At 43.3% G+C, this 8707-nt stretch overlaps 1 pseudogene; it reads right to left on the bottom strand.

The window, feature by feature from the left end:
- Positions 1-7035: 7035 nt before the first annotated feature.
- Positions 7036-8351, bottom strand: LOC103077979 (keratin, type I cytoskeletal 18 pseudogene; annotated as a pseudogene).
- Positions 8352-8707: the final 356 nt, after the last annotated feature.

Below are 8707 nucleotides of genomic sequence, written 5' to 3' on the forward strand. Positions count from 1 at the left end.
TGGAAATTTGGGGTTAGCAGACGCAAGCTATTATATATAGGATGGATAAACAACAAAGTCCTACTATATAGCACAGGGTATATATTCAATATCCTGTGATAAACCATAATGGAAAAGAATATAAGAAAGAATATATGTATATGAATAACTAAACCACTTTGCTGTACAACAGAAATTAACACAACATTGTACATCAACTATATTTCAATTAAAGAAAAAGAATAAAATTTTGTTTTAACCAAAAGAAAACCTCAGTAATCAAGATATGTAATATTTTAATGTATAATTTTTTTTCTTCTTTTTTTTTTTTTTTTTTTTTTTTTTGGCGGTATGGGGCCCTCTCCCCGCCGTGGCCGCCCCCGCCGCGGAGCACAGGCTCCGGACGCGCAGGCTCAGCAGCCATGGCCCACGGGCCCAGCCGCTCCGCGGCATGTGGGATCCTCCCAGACCGGGGCACGAACCCGTGTCCCCCGCATCGGCAGGCGGACTCCCAACCACTGCGCCACCAGGGAAGCCCAAATGTATAATTTTTAAAGGTCAAAAATTAATGCAAAAATATCTATGATGAACAAAATATCAAAATTTTAAATAAAGACTGGACCAGTAACAGTACCATGCAGAGCCCTATTGGAGTCTGAGGCAAAAGGAAAAACCCATAAAAGGCCATTTGAGTTGGGGACTAAAGAACCCACTAACTAGGAAGTTACGCCATTTTCTTAAAATTATAGTCAACTGTAAAAAATAGTGGTCTACAGCAAGGAATGATCATTTTTGTGATCATTTACAGCTTTCTACAATTTTGGGTGCCACACACTGAGTGGAATATTGAGGTGGAGATTGCACATGTGTTGATGACATGCCAACAGTGATGCTGAAAGCTCGGCCTCTCTGCACCAGTGTGAATCGAATCTCAGTGACAGAGTTTTGGGTGAAGTAGAAAAGAATAGCTTTATTGCTTTGCCAGGCAAAGGGGGACACAGCAGGCTCCGGCCTCGAAAAAAAACTCTGTGTCCCAACCTGGGAGGATTTGATGAGGGGTTTTATAACAATAGTTCAAGGGCGGGGTTGCTGATAAGATTAGGGCATGTGCAAGATTACAGTCTCCTAATCTTGATGAGCTTCTCTGGTCCCTTTAATCTCTCCTCAGGTGGTTTCCTGGCTGCTCCTCCCTTGATTAGCAACTGTTCAAATCTGCCCTCAGGGAAGGTCATGGAGGCTGGAGTCTTGCCTACAAGAAACTGGGGCAAAAAGGCTTCAGTGCCCAGGAGCCCCACAGGATCCTTCTCTGTTTCAATAGTAGCAGATACTGGCTTCAGGGATTTTGTCTCCTAACCAATTTGGATGATTAGATAGAATCTACAACCTGATACCAACCTTCAAGTTGTAAGTTGGAATATTGGGTCAGGATTGTACGGCTCTAATAATAACATTAATGTTTTTCCCCTGACCCCCCAACCCCGCCTTTCTTCTAGAGACAGGTCTCTCTAGGCAGCCTGAAGCATCCATCTGCCTTGGGGGGAATTAGGACTGCTAAACAAGAATGCAAAGAGAAAGAAAGCTATAGTTTAGCCTCTGACTTGGAAAATAGAATTTTCAAATGCATAGCAAGACTGAAAAGCAAAGTTCTGTCAAAAGAAAAGGAATTTTTGGATTTCCCTGGTGGCCCAGTGGTTAAGAATCTGCCTGCCAGTGCAGGGGATGCGGGTTGGAACCCTGGTCTGGGAATATCCTACATGCCACGGAGCAACTAAGCCCCGTGCGCCACAACTACTAAGCCTGCACTCTAGAGCCCGACAACCACAACTACTGAGCCCGAGTGCCATGACTACTGAAGCCCACGCGCCTAGAGCCCATGCTCTGCAACAAGAGAAGCCACCCAATGAGAAGCCTGCGAACCGCAACGAAGAGTAGCCCCCGCTCTCTGCAACTAGAGAAAAGCCCGTGTGCAGCAGCAAAGACCCAAGGCAGCCAAAAATAAAAATAAATAAATAATTTTTTTAAAAAAATTTAAAAAAGAAAAGGAACTTCTGAATTCCCTTATCTCCAGCTTTAACTTATCAAGGAGGAGCTGACTCATCTTCCATAGTGAAGCTGAGTAACCCATGCACCTTTGGCCAAGGCCACGGGGCCTGCTGCCCTAGGTAAGGAGGATGTGATACCTAGAAAGTGAAAAGCCCAACATGTGCTACTTCTCATAGGATTCCGAGAAGAGAGAAACGCAAGAGGAAGGAGATGCGCTTCTCTGAAAATGGCACGGGTTTTGAGAGTTGGACAAAGTGACAGGACCAGAGGGGATTTTCACAAACTCAATTTTAAGGCACAGGAGGACATTGCCTCCCAGGCTGCCCAGACTCCAGCTTCAGGGACAGCCCCCTTCAGGTCAAACAAGAGCAGGGTTAGGCAGAGTAAGAGCCAGGGTTTAGCTTTCCTGAATCCAAGTTAGGTGTGGACAGAACTTGAAAGTTCTCCCATACCCCCAAGGGGAGATAGAAAGGTATGTGAGATGAGAGCCCAGGGGCTTTCTGGGACTCACAGTGGGAAAGAACAAGGTCACTTCAGAGCCAAGACCCCGCGGTAAACTGCCTAAGCCATGAACAGGGGAGGGTGTGCCAATGTGAAGCGTGGCAGGTCGAGTGCATAGGTGTGCATATAGGTGCATGGGTTAAACAAGGCACGGTCATGTGGGAAGACTCCCAGGTCCTGGCCAAGCCAGTTAACTGTACTCTCAGTTATATGAGCTGCCACCTCTAGCAGCTTACGTGATCCAGTCTGTTCTCTTGGCCCATGTGATAAGATGCGACCATGTAGGCAGAGGAAAATTCTACAAAGACCAGGAAAGCCAGAAGACACCATGAGGTGGACACTGTCGATGCTCTGCCCAGATTCCCTGGTGTCTCCTAACAGCCCCCCACCACCCCTTCTTTTGCCTCCAATGCCTGCACTTGAGACTCTTCTTTGGAGATGTCCTTCAGGCTACTGGAATGACTATGGAGGGAATAAGAAAGCCCAATCTATTCACCTTAAGTCCTCAAGTGGGGACTACTTTGGGAAAGCACTTAAGACCTCAGAGTTCCCTGCAGGACCAGGTTGAGGCTACCGTCTACCTGCCTTTGCCTGAAATTGCACCATTACTTGGCTGGCTCTTCCTCCTATTCTTTTACTGGTTCCTCCTGTTTGTTATTTTTCCTCTTGTTCTTTTTGAGTTTCCTGAGGTGAATGCATAATTCACTCATTTTTCTTCTTTTCAGTGTGATAACATTTAAGTGTACAAAATTTCCTCTAAGTGCACTTTTGATGTAACACTCTGAGTTTTAATACGATGTGAATATGAGTTGTAGTTCTAAAAATTCTATTACTGTATTGACTTCTTCTTTAATCTAAAAGGTAAATTGGAAGACTGTTGTATAATGTGCAAGTGTTTAAGTTTCTATTTGGTTAAATAGAAATAGCTCTAAAAACGTATGTCCACATAAAAGCCTGAACATGAATGCTTATAGTAGCATTATTCATAATAACCAAAAAACAGAAACAACCCAAATGTCCACCAACTGATGAATCAATAAACACAATGTAGCATATCCACACAATGGAATATTATTTGGCAATAGAAAGGAATGATATACTGATATAGTACATGGATGAACCTTGAAAACAGTATCCTAAGTGAAAGATGCCTGTCACAAATGACACATTGTATGACTTTATTTATATGACCTGTCAAAAATAGGCAAATCCACAGAGACACAAAGTAGATTAGTGGTTGCCAGGATAGGGGAGGAGTGTATGGGGAGTGACTGCTAATGGTATAGGGTTTCTTTGGGGGGGTGGGTTGATGAAAATGTTATGAGACTAAATAATGATAATGGTTAAACAACTCTGTGAATATACTAAAAACCACTGAATTGTACATTTTAAGAGTGAATTTTGTAAAGCAATTATATGCCAATAAAGATGTAAAAAAAAAAGTGAATTTTATGGTACATGAATTATGTGTCAATAAAGCTATTTTTTTTAAAGAAACCATTGTTAGCACAAAATGATAAAGAAAAATTGGTTGCTGCTATTTCCATAAACTTTATCCATAGGATCCGTATCCATATACCCAATATTTGTAAGTTGGTTGCTCCTATATCCATATCCAGAAAAATATATAGATGGAATTTTTTTTCTTATTTTAGGTCCTTGTTGTTTATCTTTTTTATATACAGCAGTGTGTATCTGTTAATCTCAAACTTCTAATTTATCCCTCCCCACCTCTTGGAATTTTTTAATGTAGCATACACTAATACACATACAACTTGACAAATTTTCTAATGATGACGCACCAGTGAAACAGCTCTCTAGATCAAGATGTTACCAGCATGCTAGAAGCCCCCTGAGGACTCCCTCCCAGGCACTCCTTGGGAGCATTTCTTTAAAGAATCCTCATCTCTAGGTCTACTTCTGGAAAACCCAACCTAAGACAGTGTGGATACAAGGATCCCTTTTCTCTGCCCTCCCCCAAACACCCAGAAGCCATTTTTGAGAAAAGAGCAAGAGGCTGAACTTTTACCTGAAAGAATCATCATCAGAGGCTGTACTTCAACTCTCCTGAATGATTAAACTAAGAGAGGTAAAACTGAAAAAGACTCGCCAATAGCCATTGGCAAGTGGGCGTGGTCATAGCTCTCCAAGGGCTGGGGGACCATGAGAAAAGTCAAAGCAGGTACAGAGAATTAAAGTAACTACAGCTTCCTGCACATCTGATGCCATGTGAGTTGATCAGGTAATCCTGCCAGGGAGACATGCTATGTAGAACACAGAACTCAGTAACTGGCACATAGCCATGTCCACTGAAGGTGATTATTCCCCAGTCTTGCACTGTGACCCCAGAGAAGTTGTTTAACCTCTCTTGGCCTTTGAGTCCTCAGCTAGAAATAAAGGGGGAAAATGCTGAATTACATGTGGTTTTCACATCCATGGTAAGCTAATTATAACTGGTACAAAGAACTTCCACATTTTCATCAGAAAAGGCAAAGGCTCATCCTTATAAATGACCAGGACAACATAGGTTCCAATCTTAGAGGGTCTGTGATGAAATCCCCTATGACAGGCTTCCAGAAAGCAGGGAGAGGGGTCAAGTTCCCCTGTGGCCTTCCTTTGCCTAGGACCAACAGGGTAACCTCTGAGGAGGCACGTCAGTCCTTTAAAGGAAAAATATGCTGCCCCTTTGAGAATAAATGAAACCCCCTAGGTGAAAAAGACTTGGACGTGGTCAGCTATAAGTCAAACATTGAAGAGGACTGCTTTAAATATCTGATTATTTAAGATGCTGTAGTGGAAGGATTTAGGTAGAAAGGAGACCAGTACTAACGAATATCTTGCTAGCAAGATTCTTCTATGGCTGAGTATTCAGTGCTGACATTGTCAAATTTTATAGGATGGTAAAACCCACCTCAACAGAAGAATGAATTCAAAGCTTCTTGGAGTAATAATATTCAAAATTGTTCATGGTCTGGTTCTTCATGCTCCTTTAAAATCATTTCCCACAAATTCTGCTAGCTATTGGGTCATAGGATATTGCTCTGCTGTTCCCTTTAACCATCCCCTGTGTTTTTATACCCACTACTCTCTATTTTGGGCTTTTTATATAGTGTTTATTCAATAATTCCTATTTTTCTTTAAGAGTCAGACTCACTTAATAGCCAAATGGGTTAGATCTTGGCTTTAGAAAAAAATACAGCTATAAAAGACAGTTTGGGAGATAACTGGATAATTTGAATATGTCCTGGATATTAACTGATAGTAGGGAAGTACTGCTAATAGTATAATCATTATGCAGAAGAAAGCCCCTACTTTTAAGATATGTACCTGAATTCTTTAAGATACAATGCTTGACGTCTGTAACTTACTTCCAAATGGATGAGAAAATAGAGAAGATAAAGCAAAGATAGTAAAATGTTAACAATTGTCTAATCTAAATGGTAGGTATTCAGATGTTCATTAAGATGTTTTATTCTTTTTTCTTCCCTTTGTTTGTTGTATTTTAAAATTTTTATTGGAGTATAGTTGATTTACAATGTTGTGTTAGTTTCTGCTGTACAGCAAAGTGAATCAGTTATACATATACATATATCCACTCTCTTTTAGATTCTATTCCCGTATAGGTCATTACAGAGTATTGAGTGGAGTTCCCTGTGCTAGGCAGTAGGTTCTTATTAGTTATCTATTTTATATATAGTGGTGTGTATATGTCAATCCCAATCTCCCAATTTATCCCTCTCCCTCTTCCCTCTTGGTAACCATAAGTTTGTTTTCCACGTCTATGACTCTATTTCTGTTTTGTAAATAGGTTCATTTGTACCATTTTTTTAGATTCCACATATAAGTGATATCATATGATATTTGTCTTTCTCTGTCTGACTTACTTCACTCAATATGACAATCTCTAGGTCCATCCATGTCACTGCAAATGGCATTATTTCATTCTTTTTTATGGCTGAGTAACATTCCATTGTATATACGTACCACATCTTCTTTATCCATTCCTCCATCGATAGACATTTAGGTTGCTTCCATGTCCTGGCTATTGTAACTAGTGTTGCAATGAACATTGGGGTACATGTATCTTTTTGGATTATGGTTTTCTCTGGGTATATGCCCAGTAGTGGGATTGCTGGGTTGTATGGTAGTTCTATTTTTAGTTTTTTAAGGAAACACCATACTGTTCTCCATAGTGGCTGTATCAATTTACATTCCCACCAACAGTGCAAGAGGGTTCCCTTTTCTCCACACCCTCTCCAGCATTTATTGTTCGTAGATTTTCTGATGATGCCCATTCTGAACAGTATGAGGTGATACCTCATTGTAGTTTTGATTTGCATTTCTCTAATAATTAGTGATACTGAGCATCTTTTCCTGTGCCTCTTGGCTATCTGTATGTCTTCTTTGGGGAAATGTCTATTTAGGTCTTCTGCCCTTTTTTTTTTTTTATATGCAATAATGTCTCAACTTTTATTGGCCTCTTGCTCCCCAGGGCACCCTGCTTCTGCTGACTCAATGCTTCAGAACTTTGGTGTCTGAGGTCTCAGACACCACTTTGCCATCCACGAACTTGAGGGTGGTGGTCTTCTGGATGGTTTGCATGGAGTTGCTGCTGTCCACGGCGTCACCAAGATTGAAGTCCTCCCCATCTTCCAGGAGGCGGCGGTAGATGTTGATCTCAGCCTCCAGCTTGACCTTGATGTTCAGCAGGGCCTCGTACTCCTGGGTCTGGCGTTGCCCCTCCGCCCGGGTCTGGGCCAGCTCTGACTCCAGGTGCAGGAGGACCCCATTGAGCTGCTCCATCTGCATGGCATAGCAGGCCTCCACTTCCCTCAGGCTGTTCTCCAGGCTTCAGATTTCTCATGGAGTCCAGGTCAGTCTCCAGGGACTGGACGGTGCGTCTCAGCTCCGTCAGTGTCATCTCAGCAGCTCCTATCTCAGCAGTCTGCGAGGTGACCACTGTGGTGCTCTCCTCAATCTGCTGGGACCAGTACTTGTCCAGCTCCTCTTGGTTCTTCTGAGCCAGCTCGTCATACTGGGCCCGGATGTCTGCTATAATCTTGCTGAGGTCCTGAGCTTTGGGGGCATCCAACTCCACGGTCAACCCAGAGCTGGCAGTCTGGTTTTGTAGACCCTTTACTTCCTCCTCGTGGTTCTTCTTCATGAACAGCAGCTCCTCCTTGGGAGCCTCGATCTCAGTCTCCAGCTGCATCCGGGTGACATTGGTGTCATCAATGACCTTGCGGAGCCCATGGATGTCACTCTCCACAGACTGGCACATGGCCAGCTCTGTCTCATACTTGACTCTGAAGTCATCAGCAGCAAGACGGGCATTATTAATCTGCATAACAATGCGGGCATTGTCCACAGAACTTGCAAAAATATGAGCCCTCAGGTCCTCGATGGTCTTCAAGTAGTGCCCCCAGTCTCTGACCTGGGGTCCCTTCTTCTCCAGGTGTTCCCGGATTTTGCTCTCCAGTCTCCTATTATCGGCCTCCAGGCTCCTCACCCTCTCCAGGTAGGAGGCCAGGCAGTCATTCAGGTCTTGCATGGTCCCCTTCTCGCCCTGGATGCCCCCTACACCCACCAGACCCCCGGCCATCCCAGCGCCCAGGTTCCTGGACCCCCAGCCGCCCTGGACGCTGGTGGAGCGGGACACGGAGATCCGGAAGCCCGAGCTCCCGGCGCCTGCATAGACGCTGGCAGCACTGCTGACCGGTCGGACCCCGTGGCCAGGTGACTGCGCGGAGCCCAGGAACCAATAGCTGGAGAAGGTGGACTGGGTGCTGAAGCTCATGTTTGTTCTGCGAGGAAAGAGCGAGGCCAGGACTCAGGTGCTGGGCCGTGCCCATTTTTTTTATTGGGTTGTTTGTTTTTTTGATATTGAGCTGCATGAACTGCTTGTAAATTTTGGAGCTTAATCCCTCGTCGATTGCTTTGTTTGCAAATATTTTCTCCTATTTGGTAGGTTCTCTTTTCATTTTGTTTATGGTTTCCTTTGCTGTGCAAAAGCTTTTAAGTTTAATTAGGTCCCACTTGTTTATTTTGGTTTTTATTTTCATTACTCTAGGAAGTGGATCAAAAAAGATCTTGCTGTGATTTATATCAGAGAATGTTCTGCCTATGTTTTCCTCTAAGAATTTTATAGTATCTGGTCTTACATTTAGGTCTTTAATCCATTTTG

This window comes from Lipotes vexillifer, unplaced genomic scaffold (assembly GCF_000442215.2).
Source record: "Lipotes vexillifer unplaced genomic scaffold, Lipotes_vexillifer_v1.1 scaffold418, whole genome shotgun sequence".
NCBI classification, from domain to species: Eukaryota; Metazoa; Chordata; class Mammalia; order Artiodactyla; family Lipotidae; genus Lipotes; species Lipotes vexillifer.